Genomic DNA, 20601 nt, shown 5'->3' with positions numbered 1-20601 from the left:
AGAACATCAAATAATGTCCTTGACGATCGCTGTTGAAGCCAATTTTTGAGATTTGTCTGGAAGTCATGGTTTATTTTTTCAATTATTATTATTTTTATTGTTATGTTCAAGTCACTGCAAAAGGGGCCGGTGGAAGGAGAGAGTAAAATGTTTGGATTTGATATGATTTTTGACCACTTCGTAATTTGAATTTAAAAATAAAAAAAGTTAATGCATATTTTCTTCCAATTCATTGCATACAGTCCATTTATACTTCCAACTTATGAATGTCTTTGTTTATATCGCTGGTGCTTGACAGGGAATGGACTGTATAATAGAACGGAGACAGTGCCGGAAAAGAACCTCCATTGACCCGATTAGTGCCTTGCACAGGCGATTTCGCCAAACCCAATTGCGCCTACACTTAGTGCATACTTACATGAAAATACCAAAACTTCGCATTGACTTTGCGCTTATGAGCTGCGCTTAGCACTTGCATGCTTAAAATAGGGCCCTTGATCTTACACCAACTCAAATGAAATACTTATTATTTGTAAAAAGACAAAGATATGCATCTATAATTTAGGTAGGTGATATTTGAATACTAATGGAATACATAATGTTTAAATAGCATTTTCGCCAGTATTGGGCAGAAACCAATAAAAAAATAAACAAATTAACAACAATTAACTTTAAAATTAACTAAGAATTGAGGTCAGTTTACCTTGAGGTCAGTGATTGCATGAAATAAACAAACAAACTTTAAGAAAACACTGGGAAAACAAAATGAAAAATTATAATTAGTGCCAATGTATAATGTCAGTCCTTTCCATTAGGCACCTTAATAGAGCTGCTAGAAAAACTTTACTCTAGACATGTGAGAAAATGCACAGCCTATACAGAGAATATAACTTTTCTGTATGTAACTATAATTGAGCATTTATTGCATAAAAATGAAGCAATCACATATCACAAACTCTCTCCTCATCATTTAAAGGCCAGAGCACATGGAGTTTTGGCAGAACCAGATCCTACATTATTATTCTCAGTGGTTTGGTGTTCAATGAATTCATTTAAACAGGACATTTATCAAACAGAGATGCTGAATCCAGTTAGCCTTGCATTACGAAGTAAAGCGTTAATGAAATATTGACAGAGCACTTCAGAAAGATCTCCCTGATGCAAAAAGCAGTCAGTAAGGAGAACTGACAGCATTGTGCCTGAGCCAAGAAAACAAGATTTGTGAAAGGACTTTAACATGGTGCCAGAGCGCCTTTAGACTAATATAATAATTTTATCAATTTATAATTTAGCATTATTAAGCAGCATGTTACCAGCCTTTCACAAAACAAACAAACAGAAAGTTTGCAATATTTTGTCAAATGTATTAAGAGATGGCATCTTCTCTGGCATGATATGGAAACACAACACTTATAAAAGGCTTATAGAGTTGTATAGAGTAGTTGTTTATAATGAGAACAAATGCTTCCATTATTTGACAGTGAGCCCATTTAACTATAGCAAACCATATGCTGCACTGTTGTGGTGTAAATTGCGCTTTTGTTTGTTGTTGGTACATTGTTACAATAAGAAAAATATAATGTGAGTCTAAACGAACCCTTAATGACAATACACTGTACATAGAATTATAACTAACAGTTTTCTTAAAGGTGCATTCAGTAGTTTAGAGCCAGTTTAAAAAGTTTTACACATTAATGAATTAATTGTGTTTTTGTGATGTTTAATGCAAACGGTATACACTCACATGAGATGAAAAATTTACTCATAATAGTTTTCTATAAAAAGTGTTTTTAATTATACATGGTGCGGGTCACCCCCTTCAATGTGTTTCGCCTTGTTGAAATCACATGACCCGTGGTGTTTCACTAAATGACGAAGAAGAAAATCCTCACGCTCATTGCTGCCGCCTATGTAGATATGCTTGGCTATGCTTATGTAGTACACAGTTTTGTTGTTTGGTTATGCGAAGAGTGAAAAGAACACAATGGAACATACTTATTTATCGTGCTTTAGCAGCAGAGACAACGGGAGATCCAGTAGCTGTACTGCCGAAGAAACAAAAAATGTCTGAAGCAAGAAGACAGAAAGACCGGCAAAGGCAAAAAAAACTAGAATAAACATCGGTAACAGTAAGGCATCTACGTCTTCATTAGTTTAGTGCAAAGTACCTTGGCACAACAATTGTTGTGGATTTTGTGTAAACCATGACTTTGGTTGCTTGGAAACAAAACTAATTAGTCAAAAATGAGGCTCATTTTACGCTAAGCAGTTCTCTGATAAAGGTAATAACTGTCTTTAGAAATAACGTGAAACGTAGACAGTCTCCAAAGATTATTGACATGAGGGACAATAATAATCTGTCCTTAACTGTAGAAGTCTGTTTGCTTGAATTCTGACATTTGATTTTAGGCAAAGCAATTATATTATAATAGTAATAAATAACTTAATAAATTACCTCAAACTTTGACATTTTCCAGGTGCAAATGATATTCCAGAGCTGGAGGGGGCAGCAGAGACGATCATGCTGATCCACATCGATAGTTGGCAGAACAGCGTTTAACACCACTTTCGTATCGGTACTTAAAGTACACGAAGAACAGCAATGCTAATGCTAGCTAGAGAACTACCGAATGCCCCTTTAAAGCTAGGGTGTGCAAACTTTTCCAGATTTTTTTTTTGTTATACTGGTTGAAAGTCTCTTCACATCCTGATAGCAATCAATAATTTAAGTGGTCTAAATGTAAAAAATATATATATATATTCTGTGGAAGGGACAGGACTAAAAAATGATCGACCAATCTTTGCATTCGGTCCGAATGTAATGATAGGATGTCCTTCCTGTCTGTCAATCTATATTTGCATACCGCCGCGCAACTTGTTCGCGCAGACAATCACACGTTATCAGCGCGGGTTCCTTGACACTGTGCAGAGTGAGCACGAGAATGGAAGTAAACTTATGTTCCTCCTGAACCACCTGTAAAAGGAAACAAGAAAAGAAAGACAGTGTTAGAAACTTCTACAACGCTTAGACTCTGCTCTTTGTGCGTTCATGTGTGATAGAGGAGGCGTGGCTTTGGAGACACCTCTGAACCGAGGGCGGGCTCTATGTTTTCAAAGCTAGTCGCTAACTGCTAGCCTCTCTGGATTACACACCCTAGCTTTAACTTAAAGGTGCTGTAAGCAATTTTAGCCGTTCTACTACCATGAGACCAGCCACTGAATTAGCCATGCCCCCTTTTTCCAAAACCCTGCACATCAAAGATACTGTTGTGACCAACACCAATCATAAAAGCAGTATAAGTGCGTGTTGCCATGGTTGTCAAACACAACAGTAGCAAAATAGCACCCTATTCTGAATTTTGAAGAGGCGATTACATCTTTTTCTAGCACTTCTTCATAACAGCAATGGCTTAAATGTGTCTCTCTTGCCACCTTGTGGACCAACTAATTAGTGCCACTAACTCCAGGCGCATGTGCACGTTTAAAGACTCAGTTAAGGCCCAGGTATACTTCACTTTGTGCGTTCCATTTCGTCTCGCGCACAGTTGTGTGCGCACAGCTTTGAAAGTATACCTCACGTGGATGAACGTGAATGGACGCGTTCGACACATGCGCAGTACAATTGCTTTGTTATACACTACCAGACGTTAGAGGGCAGCACCGAGTCGTGTCATTTCCAGGACATCCGCTCTGAAGGATAAAGAAGAAGAAAAACTGAGGATCCGCCATTAGAGGAAGCAAGAACAACAACAACAATACGATGAAGAAGGTTATGTTCTTCGACTACTGCTTGTCAGTACAGCCCAACTGTGCATATTGCCACCTAGTGTACTCCTCTATCTCAACAGTCAACCTTGCGCATGCGCGTAAAATCTGGCTGCACACGGACACGGTCGTGGAACGCGGACAGGCGAAGTGTACTTTGGGATTTAGAAAAATCGAGTTGCGCGCGATCGGGTTAACGCTGCCTTCAAGAGGACCTGGGAAGCTCGTACCTCCGAGTCAGGCATTCGTTACTACATCACGCATTCAAGTGGGAAACAAAATACGGAAGAAGCTAAACTCAAACAAATACACAATGAACGATGGCAAAAGCTATTTTTCTGTTGTACTAGTGAATAAACATAAATTAATACACTTGCATCACTTATTCACGACATGTAAGATTTAAAAATGCATGGTAAAATAATTAATTAATTTGTTAAAACAAGCTGTGAAAGGTGAGTCATTAGTAGACTGTCATATATACCAAATTAATATTATTAAAATAAAGTACAGAAGTTGAAATATTTTTGCAAAATCATTCGTTTCTATCATCTTTCCTGTCGCCCCATCCAACATCCCATCTCAGCAACTCGTGTATCATCTAGAATTCCGAGTTTCCCACTCAACTTCGTACAACTTTGCTTGATCTTTCATGTGCTCGGAACTCGTACGTATAATATGTCTGACTCCACTTAAAGGACACATTAGCCTCAATGATCCACTTCAACTACCACACTTTGAGAATGCATAAATTGATTGACGGGGAAAAGTGTCAAAGACTGCAGACACATTTTTGTCTAGTGCTGTCACAGAGACCAGTGAGATATCTCAGGACACTTATTTCACTGATATCTTTCATGGAGTAGGAACATTTTCTGCATACCATTCCATAAATAAATTGCTTACAGCACCTTTAAAGGAATATTTAGTGTTCAATACAAGTTAAGCTCAGTCGAAAACATTTGTGGCACAATACTGATTACCACAAAAAATTATTTTGACTTGCCCCTCCTTCTCATAAAAAAAGCAAAAATCTGTTCCACTGAGGCACTTACAATGGAAGTGAATGGGGGCCAATCCATAAGAATTAAAATACTCACTGTTTCAAAAGTGTAGCCAAAAGATATAAACAACGTGTGTGTGAACATGCTGATGTGTGATACAATCGGTTACTAACCCTTTCAGTGTAAAGTTATAGCCAATTTTACAACTTCGTTGCCATGACGACTAACTGTCAACAAATCCTACAACGGCTGTAAAAATTAAGATTTAAACAACTTTATAACTCACAAAAATACATGGGTTTTAACTGAAGAATTAATGTAAGTGCTTAAATAAATGTATAAGCTTCACATTTCTGTCTTTAAACCCTCCAAAAACCATTCACTTCCATTGTAAGTGCCTCACTGTAACCTCAAATGAGGAGCAAGTCAAAATTAATTTTTGTGGTAATCAACATTATGCCACAAATGCTGTCATTTGACCTTAACTTCTATTGAACCCAGAATATTCCTTTAGGGGATTTCTTGCAACTGGGCCCTGGTATATACAGAACAAAGCAGTAGTTCTGGAGAGACTATTTATGATAAAAAAAAAATCAATTTGTAATTTCTCCCAATTTGGAATGCCCAATTCCCACTACTTAGTAGGCCCTCGTGGTGGCACGGTTACTCACCTCAATCCGGGTGGTGGAGGACAAGTCTCAGTTGCCTCCACTTCTGAGACCGTCAATCCGTGCATCTTATCACGTGGCTCATTGTGCATGACACCACGGAGACTCACAGCACGGGAGGCTCATGCTATTCTCCGAGATCCACGCACTACTTACCACGCGCCCCATTGAGAGTGAGAACCACTAATCGCGACCACGAGGAGGTTACCCCATGTGACTCTACCCTCCCTAGCAACCGGGCCAATTTGGTTGCTTAGGAGATCTGGCTGGAGTCACTCAGCAAAGAACTAGTGTTTTACAAAGAACTACTTCTGACAAGAAGAAAAAAAACAAAACAAAAAACAACAACAACAACAAAAAAAAAAAACACATTGCTTATATAATTTCATAGCCATACAACCCATTTTGGGTACTGAAACCATGTAAGTTATGATTGTTCGAAACTTTGCTGGGAAGAAAATGTAGAGACCAGACATTTTGGAACTTGTTGAATAGCTCTAGTATATATCAAGCTATTGAATGATTCATGTACCATGATAATAACTTCGTACTCCAAGATGTTTTAAAGAATACCATGGTATTACCAAGGTACCATATAAAAAAAATAAAAACTGGCTAATACCAAGGTTATTTTTGTTAGTGCCAACTGAACAGTCCATCCTAAGAGACCTGTGGTCCACCTTAGATTTTAGAGCTGAAACCGGGCCTGAATTATACACAATAGAGACTCTAAAAGCAGAACAAAGATTAAAACATTCAACTCTGTGGATTAAAGCACTGGGTGCATCATGAAATGAAGTAGTTTTTAAAGAGTCATTATTCATGCCATGTTAGATCATGCCACCTCGTGGTTCACTCATGTTTCATCTCCATCCAAACAGTCGATTCCCTGTGTCTAAAGTCGCATCTCTTTTGTAAGCACTTAACTCAATCCTTCTAATGCACTATGACAAAATGAATAAATAAACAAACAAAATAATAATAATAAATTCTTTCACTATTGTCTCTCACTCTCCTCCAGCTTGTACTACTCTTTGCAATTTTCAAACTTTTGTATTGCAGCACTTCTTATTGCCTTATAAGGATGAATAACTTGTTCTATATTCTTCATTTATAAGTAAATTTGAATAAAATATCAATTTTAGATTTCCAAACATTCCTTTTGAAAATAGAATAGAAGTAGAACAAGGAGCCCTGCAACAGATGGTATGGCCCCCACAGAGCCTGGATCTCAACATCATTGAGTCAGTCTGGAATTACATGAAGAGACAATTGAGAGCCTAAACACACATAATTGTGTTAAGTTCTCCAAGATGCTTGGAACAACCTATCTGCCAACAACCTTGAAAAACTGTGCGCAAGAGTACCTAGGAAAATTGGTGCTGTTTTGAAGGCATAGGGTAGTCACAACACATATAATTTTATTTTATTTAAAAAAAAAAACATTTTTGCACAGTACTGTATATATATATTTACCAACGCACACACAAACAGATGAGAAGTTTATGAGATTCTAATACTCTCTCTTCTCTAACACACAAACATAATCCTGTCAGCTCTCTGTGTCAGTAGAATTTAATTAATCAGCTCACACACACACATACACAGAGTGAAACAATGAGTCACACACCCTGCAGCAGTGTTATTATACACAGCTCTGTGATGCTTGGGTGCAGCCGACTTCAAATGACTAAAGGAAAGCCATGCATCACTTAGATGGAGCCCCCACCACAAGAATGACTCATCCAACTGAAGCTGAAGACACTTAACATATGGATACAATTTGTTTCTCATGTTTATTTGAGTTGGTCTAATTGCACTTTGAAAACACCTCACAAGAGTGTTTAAATGACTTACTAATTAATGACTTATGCAAATGTTAGCAAAGAGCAAATATACTGTATAATGAAGATCACACATTGCTCAGAGCCATTATTCCTGAATGTGGCATTTCTTGAATGGAAGCAGATCAGCTCTCTGGTATAAATTGCAGGCTAGCAGGTGTGGGACAATTACTGTATGTAAAAGATACAGTACAAGCGATGCCGTTGATTTTAGCAGTACATTAAAACCCACCCAAAACAGAGGCTGATTTGAACAGTGCAAAGAAAGAAAGACAAAGAGAATTGAAGATGAAGAGAAAGATGTCTGGCCTCATTCTACTGTTCTTGGTGTAATTTTCAAGAGTGTCTGTGCATGTCTCTGGAAGGATGAGTGATGTCCTGCCTTTTTGTTACAAACAGAAAACTTGGGGGATTCTGATCCAAAGGTGGCTCATTTTTTGGTTATCTAACTGCCTCTGAAGACTGTAGAAGAGTTGCCTTAACTTGACCCATATAAAAGCAGAAAAAGCTGCTAGCATCCTGTTTCATTTGTATTTATGAAGATCTGTATGTGCATATTGAAAGACAAAGTAGAAGAGAGAAGAAAGAGAGAGTAAGGGGGAGAAAGTGTGTGTGTGCGTGTAATAGAAACACATTAGCACGAGGCAGCCGTCCCCTCTGCAGTAGAGCAGACACAGCATTCAAGTTTCTCAAAGAGAATGGGGTACAATCCATATTACACACATACAAACCTCAGTCAGGGTAGACACTATATTTAAAATTATCCAAATGTGAAAGAGACTTTGAGGGATAGACGTTCAATAAGCTGCACCTTAGTGCACCTTGTATTTAATCCCAAACATCAGTTGTGAAAATTAGATGTGATGTAAGACATTAAGACTAACCTAACTTATTGAAGGACTCTAAATAAAGTCATCCTGGAAGTCAAAAAAAAAAAAAAAAAAAAAAAAAAAAAGAATTTATATCCATTAAATAAAAAAAAAGATATAAAAAGGCAAAATGCTTCACTAACACTTTGCGATTAAAGCACACATTTGGAGCACAAAGGATGGAAAAATTACACAAAAATCAGTTCTGATGAAAAATGTTGAATTTAATCCTTCTTAAAGCTGCACAGTCTGAAAGCTTTTGGCTTAGAATTGCTTACGAAGGGTTCTGAAAGAGGAAGAGAAGAGAACAAAAGAAAAAAGTATGACAGGCAGAAGTGCATTGGCATGTTTGCTGGGTTTATGGTATAATATAAAACTAAACTCAATCACTGGAACAGAGACAAAAGTATTAAAAAGTTGAGTTGAACAGGGAATTGCAGGAGAATTTCAGCTTTGATATCTCATGATTCAGCATCATACTTTATAAACACATCCTCTTATTACCACTCTATTGCCACTCACAGGACGCTTGCAATCACACCCTAGATTGCAATTAATGGATAATGATCTTTCCAAATTAGTCCCAGCAGCTAATGAAGATCTTTGTTGTACTACCTCATCAGCGCAAATTAATTTTAAGTGCACTGCTTATTGTACAACACTCAGGTGAATAAACTCCAGAGGTGAATTTATTGAATTCAGTTTGCAGGAGAAACAGAAAATTCATAAATGTGTTTGGCAGGCGTGAGGTCTGAGGGATTTCCTAGAGCCAAAAAAAAAGAAAAAAAAAAGAAGATAAATTCAGTTATATGAGAGAGAGAGAGAGAGAGAGAGAGAGAGAGAGCGAGAGAGAGAGAGAGAGAGAGAGAGAGAGTGAGAAAAAATAACCAAAATGATGGATTGAAAGCTTGGTTGGAGGAAACAGTGATTATTAGAGGAGAACATTCCGTGTCTGTGTTTGTGTGGTAACAGTGGAACTCCTTGAGCATGCACCTGCTGGACCCTGACACAGACCATGAGATGAGCCATCAACCTGTCCCAACAGTCTCACACACACACACACACACACACACACACACACACACACACACACACACCCTAATTTCGAAAATGAAATAAATATTTCACTAGCCATATGCAAGCTTTTATCGGTCATTCTACCAACATGGTGCTTTTTACAGGCTACAATACAGAATGAGAGAGAGCAGGGATGGTACAATACAACTGGGCAGCAAGGATTGTGTTTCATATCTTACTGGGGTGAAATTGTAACCCAGTACCAAAAATACCAGCTTGTCAGGTACAATGCATTAGACTTAGCAAATAGTGGCTGTGTGTGTGTGTGTGTGTGTGTGAGAGAGAGAGAGAGAAAAATATAGAAACAGTTCATGGCAAAATACTCAAAAACAAAGTGCAGAAGGGAAAGAGGGAGAAAAGGAGGAGGAGGACATGGATCAATAGGAACCGAGCACTTAATGGAGTGATGAAAGAGGAAGAGAAGGAGAACACTTACAGGATGTTTAGCAGACAGTCTGCCACTCACTGTACTCATCTGATTCCATGTGGAAGAAATGAATGTCTGAGAAGCAGAGAGACAGAGAGAAAATTAAACAAAACACTGACTTTCTATTAGCTGTGTGTTACACAGCTATATACTACTATACTTCATTTGCACAAACATACTGTAGCAGTATAAATACAGCATATTCAAACACAAACCATTCTGCAGCTCAATTTCATTGCAAAAGCACAGAAACACTGTGAAGTGAATCAACCAGTTATGACACCCTTGCACTGCCATCTAGTGTTTTTATTTCCTTCTCTCCCATAATAATTCATTTATATATATATATATATATATTGCTTCTGAAATTTTCTGTCAGTGAAACTGGTATTTCTCACCTTGTTTGTACATGACAAAATTCCATCTATGAATGCAGACTTGAAACAGCTACGATAAAAGAGAGGGTGAGAGAGACAATAAGAAGGTGGAGTATTAAGAAGAATTTTGAAATTTGATTTTAGGTGTGAGAAAACCAGAGGTGATGGGCCAAAAGGAGTGCTAGAGAATAACAGCTCAAGAATGAAAAGTGATGGCTGTTGGTGTGTACACACGTAGTGTTAACTGTAAAATATCAAACTTTATCACCCTGTGAGCAATTTGATTTAGGCTACTTATCTACAATATTATCTATACTACATTACAATTCAATACAATACAATACATACAAAGTTGTATATTGAGCAACTTGATATGCAGTTATTTACAATTACAAAAAAAGCATTATGGCTGGTGATGGTCATGATTAAATACAAATATTAACACCCTTGAGACTAGTTTTTATCTGCATTCAAAATTAGGAAATTAAATGTGTGTGCTCACTGCTGTTTCTGATGTGGACTGCTGCTGTTTGATTGTTCTGGGAAGCTTCTTATTTTCACAAAGCTCATGCAAATGCAGCATCTCAAACAGGATCTGAGAGAGAGAGAGAGAGAGAGAGAGAGAGAGAGAGAGAGAGAGAGAGGGGAGAGGTTTATTATATAAACTCACACTATATAGGATCCTGCCAACTATTAACAGACTGAATACTAAATATGGTGCAGGATGCTGAAATGTCTCATGAAGCCATTTCTGGGCATTATAGGCATGTTTGAACATTATGATGCCCAAAAATGCAGTCTAGGTAGGCAGCTCCCTAGGTTTGGAAGCACAGCCATGAACACACTGACCAGTCTGAGGTAAGTACTGCTGGACACTAATAATTGTTGACCTGCAGCCCGGAGAGCTTCCTGCTCCAACTGTTTCAGTTTAGACTGAGAGAAAGAGGGAGAAATATATAACCTTCTCATTCTAGTCCTCACAGTAAATATTATAGGAAAAATCTCTTGCACATTCTGACATTAACAAAACCAAGAGGATAAAATAAGGGGGCATCCACACAGAATGCATTCTTATATTCGTCTGCACAGAGTATGTGAGTGGAGTACAGCGACAGCTAGTTCCCTCCCTGCTCAAAGCATTGTGTAATCACCTCTGCTCCAACCCAACTCTGGGATTGAATCTTTTTCCCTATGCGTCATTCATTTTTTTTTTTTTTTTACATTGTTCTGATAATTTCATAATTCCATCTCTCTTTTATTCTGACTGCTAACAGTCTATTAACACTTTTGAATACATGGTGAACTCTTGCTGACATGCAATTGCATTTTGGGCCATTAACATGCATACAATGCTCGAGATGGAGTGCTGTTGAAGCCACCTCTGCAATAAAAAAAGCAAAAACAGCTCTTCTTCCATTGCGCACTGCTTACATACTCTGCCCGCTGCACTAATTTTAATTATTGTTATATAGAAACATGCGCTAGACAGATGTCTTTGACTGTTTTTTTAGTGTCTCACGTCATAAGCACTACGTTGTAAAGATGCCATGTCAAGTTAAAAGATGTAAATCTATTAAAAATGCATCACTACATCCAGAGGCGCAAAAACCATATATGCAAACGCATAGGGGCGCCATATTAAAGGGGGCACCCGCTGCACACCAACAGGTCACAATTGGGACCACCCCCGGAGATCAAAAGGTGGGCACAAACGTAGGTCATCCTCATACACCCTCGAAAATGGGTAGTTGCGCCCCTGACCACACTCGTGCATTTTATTCCCTTTCGCTGTGCTGTTTTTAAACACAAGAACACACCCTGTGGGAACAGCCCCTAACACATACACAGTGAATAATCTAGCAGTATTTAATGCATCCTTTCCTTTCATCTGATGAGAGGAGTTGACGGAGAGATGGTAATGTTCTTTTTGAGAGAACAGGTGCCAGCTGTATCAGGTCTAGTCATTAATATTAACTAGAGTCCCACAGCAGAGTGCCCACCCCCTCAGGACAGAGAGGAATGAGAAAAGAGCCTGAGAAAATCATTCATATTTACAGAAAACCGGATGCATACGTTTGCTTGCCTGTCAGTGATTTTTTCACTGGTTAGTGTTAACTCTTTTATTGAATCACACACACTCTTACTCCCAGCATCTCTGAAGTCCTTTTCAAGGCCCCCTTGTAGACGTGCATTTTATAGATTTCCATTCCTGAGAGAGAGAGAGAGAGAGAGAGAGAGAGAAAACGAGAACCATATTGAAGCAGCACTCAAAAAAAGTACTGACTTAAATACTGCTTCATAGTAATTGAATGAATGAATTGAGTCATTAGAGCATTTTTATATGGCTCCCTTCTTCAATAATGCTTCATTTAAATTTAAAGATGTAAAGAATAAATGTGCTAGACTGAAGATTAAAAATCTGAGATAATAATTTAATAGCCCTACACCTGCACATCCTGAGGTGAGCAGAGAAAAATAGATTCAGGAGCTAAAGATTTATATATTCTTAAAATGTGTGTGTGTGTGTGTACAGTATGTATGTATGGATTTTATATTTATGTATTAAAAAAATTTATTTCACGTTACATGCTTGATTATAGAGAATTCATTTTTACAAATACTATGTGACAGAGTTTGAAAAAACGGATTAAATTAAAATCAAATTGTGTCTTAAGTGTCGATTTTAAGATATTACTGTCCTGTTCTACAGTATAAAGAAGTAGTCTACAGCCAATCCTGAGGCAGTAGTGCAATGCATAAAATCATGCAGATACAGGTCAGGAGCTTCAGTTAATGTTCACATCAACCATCAGAATGGGGAAAAATGTGATCTCAGTGATTTCGACTGTGGAATGATTGTTGGTGCCAAACGGGCTGGTTTTAGTATTTTCACGCACAACAGTAGATTAGAGTTTACTCAGAATGGTGCTAAAAATAAAAAGCATCCAGTGAGTGGCGGCTCTGCATACGGAAATGTCTTGTTGATGAGAGAGGTCAACGGAGAATGGCCAGACTGGTTTGAACTAACAAAGTCTATGGTAACTGAGATAACCACTTTGTACAATTGTGGTGAGAAGAACAGCATCTCAGAATGCACAACACATCGAACCTTAAGGCGGATGGGCTAAAACAGCAGAAGACCACGTCAGGCAATTTATTAGGACCATAGTGTTCCTAATAAAGTGCTCAGTGACTATAAATGCCAAAATAACACGACATGTCTCAAAAGGGATGTCTATGAAATTACATGAAAGAGGAATTGCTTGAATACAAATGTGCTGCATCAGTATGATTTTTTCATGAAATGGAGGGAAATGCAGTATGGTGAGATTCTGAATTTGACAATGCTGTTAATTTGACAATGCTTAAATCATTCTTTTTTTTTTTTTTTGTCTCTTAGATTTGTTTACTCATACCTGCCAGAACTGGAATCATCTTCTGTTCAGTGCCAGAATAGAGCTGCCATAGTCCATGAGTCTGCAGAGAGACAGATAGAGGAGAGACTGATGGAGTGAAACAGGAAGAGAGAGACTGTGCATAATGAGTTATTAAGAAAATATTCTAGGTGAAACTACCTGAAGCTTTTTCTGCAGTTCTGCCATTAGTCCGTGTAGCACAGATACATTCAAGATCACTTGTGTCACCTGATAAAGCAGTGGGGAGACAAGAAAGAGAGAGAATGCCTTGAATGATGAATGGACAAATTTAATAAAACTAATATTACAAGAGAAAAGGTTCTCTAGTTTGTGTAATTGTGAAAGTGCCAAGGTGAACTTGCTGGATCATATCCAGATACACCTGCTGGGTGCTTTTTCTGAGCACCCTGTTGCAGAAACTAGCCTGTGAATTCTGACCTTGGTGTGCCCGGGCACAGGTTGTGGTGGTGTGCTTGTAACTGGATGTGTGTAATGTTTGGCAAGCAGGGTCTGAAAGCAGGATGTGGAGTAGGCAGAGTCTAATAACCATGCATCAATATGAGTATCCATCACCTGACATCCCAACACTGAACAGAACCAGCAATGCTATTCAAAATCACTAAAATATTACCGACAAAGCCACTGTTCCCGAATACAGGGGAACGTTTGTATTTAAAGAGTGTTTCCCTCAGTTGGGAATGTATATTAAATGGAAGCTGTTGAAATAATCAGAGAAAAGGATCTAAGTATTTAAGTGAGCACATTTTTATCACCTTGTTGCCAGCTAAGGTCCCTGCTGAAGTGTCTCAGTACTGTGCGGAGCAGGTCTTTAGCTTTAAAACATGCAAATTGCTTCATGCTGTTCACCATCTGCAACAGCATCAATCAAAAGACAGAGATATATAGATGCACACAAACACACACTGAACACAACCTGCCATCTACAAAAACATCTCAAAATAACACATACTGTACCAGCATTTCTTTATAGAAAAGCTAGTAATGAATGTCACAAACCATCTGTGACAGAAAAAACAGCAAAGAAATGATAAGGCTTTAAAAGGAGAGAGGACTAATGCAAACACGTCTCAGTTTCGTTTCCTCTCCCAGAAACACACACACCTGGTAATGACATCCTTCAAGTGTTTATTGTCTTGTTGGGCCTAGGCTGGTGTCTGCTGTAGTCTAAGATAAAGCACTCTTTACGGTGGTCTGTCCTCAAGACCATCTGATTCCAAATCCCTCTTATGCAACACCAGCAGTCCACACACTCCAGGGCACGACCTCTTTAGGAAAGACAAAATACAGTACACACACAGCAATTTAAAATGCACTTACATCAGTAAACTGTTTTAAACAAGGTCAGAGTTTACTTAAAAGCAGTGGTTCTCAACTGGTTTTGCTTCGGGACCCAGATTTTACATTGGACATCAAGTGGCAACCCAATACAGTAAAAAACGTAACCTCTATTTAATGTAGCCTGGGTGGCATTTTCTCTTATCTTGCATAGTTTTGTTCATGGTTTAAGAATAAAGGTATGTATCAATTGATATTATTTTTGTTGTTGATCTCAACAATTAGATACAGTTCGTTTTCTCTCCCCCCTTTTAAGAGTTAACACGGCTAATCATTGAAAGTATACGAGCCAGTTCTATTTATTGTCCAGTTTATTTCCTAATATCAAACATCATTCAAACAGAACATTACAATGGAGGAAAACCTAGTACGTAATTTATCCATAAGTCTTGAAGGTTCAGATTTTAAAGCCCTTTATGAACTTGCCCTTATATTTACAATGCAATTTCATATAAACAAAGGTAAGACCATAGATGGCTCCTCAATACTGTGGTTAGATTCATGTAGCTAGTCTTTCTTAAAAAAAAAAAAAAAAAATTATAGTATATATATATATATATGTTTCTCATGATCTTAAAAATCTTTTGATCTGAAGGCGTATGCTTAAATGTTTGAAATTAGTTTTGTAGATAAAAATATAATTGTGCCACCATATTAATTTCTTTCATTATAAATCTAAATTTTAGTTTTTGAAATTGATGACTTGGACCAAATAATAAAGCAGCCAATAAGTGCCCAACATAGATGGGAACTCCTTCAATACTGTTTAAAAAGCATCCCAGGGTGATACCTCAAGAAGTTGGTTGAGAAAATGTCAAGAGTACATGTCTGCAAATTCTCAGCAAAAGGTGACTACTTTGAAGATGCTAAAATATAACACAGTTTTGATTTATTTTGGATTTTGTTTAGTCACAACATAATTCCCATAGTTCCATTTATGTTATTCCATAGTTTTAATGACTTTACTATTATTCTAAAATGTGAAAAAAATGTATAATAAAGAATGAGTGTTTCAAAACTTTTGACCGGTAGTGTGTGTGTATGTGTATATATATATATATATATATATATATATATATATATATATAGTTACAAAAACAGTAGCCTAAACACATTTATAAACTTTAACTACAACTGCCACAGTAGATTTAAACTCATATATTATTAACTATAACATTTTTGTCAAAATACCACAGTTACTGTTACTATTGTAAAATTGTGATTAATTTAGTAAGGGTGATGATGTGTAATTTGAAAAACCTTTATTTTGGTGTTGTTTCCTTTCCTTGTGAGTGCTGTTTATAATGTCAGGGCTGTCTAGCTGTTACAGAACTTTGACTTATTTCACAGCACTCTAAACTTGAAAATTCTCACTAGATTTCAAATGGGTTTCATGGTCTGCACTGCAATATCGAGGGAAGTAGGGCTGACATATGGGTGCTTCAGAGATAGCAGAGCAGATCATTGGCATGAGTGGTTATGTAAAGGCAAGAACAGACCTGCGACCCATCAGTTGAGAAACACTGACTTAGAGAGAAGAGAACTTTTATTACTCAGTTTTGGTCTGCATTTGAAACAGTATACATCAAAAACCACTTGTACTACATTTGAACTACATTTTTTACATTTTCTTGAGAAAATGTGAGTTGTGCTTAACCATGCAAAACTCATTCCCATTATGCTAGGGTGTTCTGGGTGGTATTCAGAGTGTTGCTACACGGTTGCTAACATTGTGTTCTGATTTTTATGTCCATATTACAAACAGCACAGGACAAAATTCACACCGAAGTTTCATTTGAAAACAAACCAATAACCCTAAGTAACAGTAACACTTGCCTTAGCAGACACTCCTTATTTCAGTACAGGCATGTCTTATTTACTGTATGTTGTGAGCACAGTGGGTAAATTTTAGGATCATTTGTGATACCCCAAAGGCCTAGTATATTTGCAAAGATTTGCTGTATGTAAACAAAGCTTAATAGTTTAGCTACTAATGCCCATGTGCAATACTTTCTATACATACCCTTCAACTTGTTTTATGTCAAACTAAACGGAAGACTATCTAGTGGCTCTGTTAACATACCTGTTATGGGTCAAGCTGTATGGTGCCATCCTGGTATACCATGGTAACAATTAATGCTTTTGCTTTTCCAGCCTCCTCTAACCCACACTCTCTCGCCTCCTGTGAGAGACGGCCAGTGTCACACACCCTGGACAGGTCAAACTAAAGAAGTTTCTGAAGCCATTTGATTGCTTGTACTGGATCGTGACTGACTTGGTTCAGTATTCTTAGGGGTTTTCGAGTGGATTGGTTCATCGCATTCTTGATTCTTTGATTCTCTCTGGGGTCTGAGGCTATGTCTATGCCTATTAAATTCTGACTTTTTTGGTTGGCTTCTTAATGTTGTTTGGTGGGAGAGCTGTGTTCTGTGTTAGTTGTGTTAGTGGAGGTGGTGGAGAACCTCAAGTTTCTGAATGTCTTTCTGCAACTCTCCTGGGATGAAATGATCTTACGAGTTCCTGTGAAGGTCTGTGGTGTTTCCATTTCTCGAAGTGCTTTGGACAAGTTAACATCGCCTTCCTTGTGATCACCTTACCAGCTTGTATGTATCAAGAAAGCACATATGTATACAGGGAAAGACAGAAAGAAATAGAGAGCAGCAGTGAGACAGAGGAAAATTTAGTTAAATAGACTGGCATCACCCTAGCTCATATTCACAAATGTAATGTAAATAAAGTCAATGTCATTACTCTAAGCTCAGTCAGCACTAGTTGCAGCAAAAGAAAACACTCATATTCATAATGTGGCTGTCAGCACCAGACAAATCAGCTTAAGAACGCATGATGAGAGAAGATTACAGTCCCAATGCTGTCACTAATAAAGCTCTTCAAAGGAGTTTTTCAAGCTGATGCACTCATACGTTTATCATAGAAAGCATAAGTCTTCGTCCTGTACTTCTCAACCTCTGAATGACTCGTGTTTCTTTATGTAATAGATGTTTGCAGTAAGTAATTTCCATTATTCATTAGAAGGCTGCATCACTTTGAAAGTTTCTATGGAACTGTAAACAGCAACATGGGCACTCAGGGTCACAAAATTTCTGCACACTAGATAATTGATCCCTAGGTAATTCTGAGTTTGTGAACTTGTTTTATTCATAGAATGCCTAGAGTTTAATGTATTCTTTGACTAGATGAGCTTGTGTGGAAGTATGTCAGAGAAAATGCAGTCATTTTGTTTGTTCGCGTGACTGCGTGTTTAGTTTATTCTCAGTAGCTACTTGTCATCACCACTCTAATAATCTGCAATCCAAAACCCTCAGGAAGTCTTCCTATTTTCTTCTCTCAAAAACTGAAACGTATTTCTTATTTTCAGGCTGACGCTTTATCTACATTCCCACAGTGTATTGTTGAGCTGCTAAGGGCAGCACCACTCATTTCAGTACACAGAGAGCCCCACAGTTAATCTTTAAAACTTTAACTGATCCATTAAAGACCACTTTTCTTTTCTTCTTTTTTTTTTTACCTGAGCTGAAAATATTCTAACTGCAGTTTCAGACAGAATACACCACAGACCAACTCATAATGCCAGCATTGTATTAGAATACAGTGTATTGTACCTGTAACTTAGAAAGATCAGGAAGGCAATGACTTTGGTATTGGTAAAAAACGGGACAACAACTGCTTATCAGAAACTGGATTTAGAGGTCTAAAGAGGAGTCAGAGCAAGGGTTTAGCACTTACTGCATGTTACATCACATTGTCTCATGGTGCTTACATGGATGACAAGTTCTGTACCCTTTCATCTCGAAATATTCAGACCCTAAAAGTGTGTACGTGCAAGCTGTGAGTTATCAGTGTTTTGTTCAAGAAGAAAAGGAAAACATTCAGCCTGGGTTTCAATGACATTCAGCATTTTAGAAGATACAGTCTGTAATTTCTCTTGGAATGCAGTCTTTAATTTTCATTTTTATCTTTCTATCTCTTCTATAGTCTCTCTAAATCTATTACAGGAATTGTTGGAGTGACTGGATGTTCGAAAGTCACCCTCTTGCACCAGAAGAGTCCTGTTGGTTTTACGATTACATTTGACCCTTTTACAATTATCTGCTGACCAACTGAGACTTTGTGGTTCCAACTAATCAGTGTTATTTTTTTAACATCTTCTGCATAGATCAACAGTTCACTGTATTTGGATAGTTTCCATAAATGTTTGTATGGTTAACCTATCAGAAGCCTGTAAAGATGACATCAACTCATATGCATTTTCCTATAATTGTTAGCCGTTTTTGTATTGTAACTTATTTTCTGTTTCTGTCTTTTATCTTTGGAAATGTGGAGAACTTTGTCTTCAGTAAACTCTCTCTCTCAACTGATTGAAAATTCAACTTTGACTCCTGGTCTTCATTGTTCATACTGGTTTCTTTACTGGGTATAACTGTATAACCTTACACTTGTCAATTTGATATAATATGATTTAATAATATAATGTCTTCAGAGGTAATGTTGGATCTAGAAAACGAGACTACCTCTCTGCAGTTTAATGACACAAAACTGCCAAGATTGTCTTCTCTGTTCGAGAACCACACTTTAGAGAGAGACTGGATGCTGTGCTGCACTCTTTCAGTGATGAGAGGCACTGTGGGCTCCAGCTCACCACCTATCTCTTCAACAGGCATCAAGACCGCACTCTCATCCGGCTGGGGAAAACCTAAATTGATAATAAGAGGCTCAGTATTTTCACTGGCTGCAAGGTATGCATATGTCATCAAGCTTGTAAATCTAGTTGTTACATTAACACTCATTAGAGGTCAGCTTAGCCAAGTTGCCTCATTTCAGGAAAATTATAACTGAATAGACAAGACCACTCAAAAAAAAAATTTAACTGAGAAATCTTAATGCTGAATATCGGACATCACTAGCCTACATAATGCAAGGACACTAGGAAAATTTGGCTTAAGATGCTTATTTTATACCTACAGTACATTTAAGTGTTGGGATATCAGGAAAGGCGGCAATACAAAGTATTTTATACAATATTTTTAGTGTAATAGATGTATCAAGCACTGCACTTACTAGTTCTACCCTCGATAAACTTTATCCTCTCTGATCCACTGTCTTCTTTTTCCATTACTCAGTCCAGTGATTTACCTGTACAAACAGGTGCATCCAAGTCATGCTCAAGGTCAATGAAGGCTGACGAGTCTGTGTTTGAGACGGTGATGCCGTCACATCTTTGGCATGTGGACGGCTTTCCAAAGTAAGACACAATTCAGAGTTTCTGCTGTCGTGGCAGGAAAAGCTGGTTTCTAGACATTGTAACTTGTATTTTGTTTCCTCTACATCAGGTCCAGTATTAGTGGGATGCACTTCAGCTACCTTACCTATCCAATTGTGGTCACATTTTGCCTCTTTTGAGATGCCTTCACAAGAAGAATTAATGTTATCTCTATCAACCCCTGACTTTTCAAATCATCTTCTGAATTCAATCTAGAGCTCCAAAATTAGGCTACCTGTCCTTTCTCTGCTTGTCCACAATATCCATCCAACATCTGTCTTCTCCTGATGTCTTATGACAGCTGTTTAGTGGCAGTGTAAGCTGTCCAAAGCTAGACTTTTTCAAGGGAGGAGCATCATGTTGATAACCAACCATTGGGCTTGGTGGTTGAATCCCCTTTGTCAGTCTATGTCTCTCTGGTTCTGTCATAATACCTGGTTTAGCTTGGGGGCTGCCCTTGCTAGTAAAGCCACACAGAGGTAAAACATCTGATTTCAGAACTAACAAAGAATAACACACA

General features: G+C 37.8%; 1 pseudogene; it reads right to left on the bottom strand.

The window, feature by feature from the left end:
* LOC127415885 (DNA polymerase nu-like) overlaps positions 1–19934 on the bottom strand; it is an 81755-nt pseudogene extending 61821 nt beyond the window's left edge.
* Positions 19935–20601: the final 667 nt, after the last annotated feature.

This window comes from Myxocyprinus asiaticus, chromosome 2, assembly GCF_019703515.2.
Source record: "Myxocyprinus asiaticus isolate MX2 ecotype Aquarium Trade chromosome 2, UBuf_Myxa_2, whole genome shotgun sequence".
NCBI classification, from domain to species: Eukaryota; Metazoa; Chordata; class Actinopteri; order Cypriniformes; family Catostomidae; genus Myxocyprinus; species Myxocyprinus asiaticus.
Note: the sequence above shows the minus strand (reverse complement) of the source record. Positions and strands in the feature narration are given on the sequence as shown.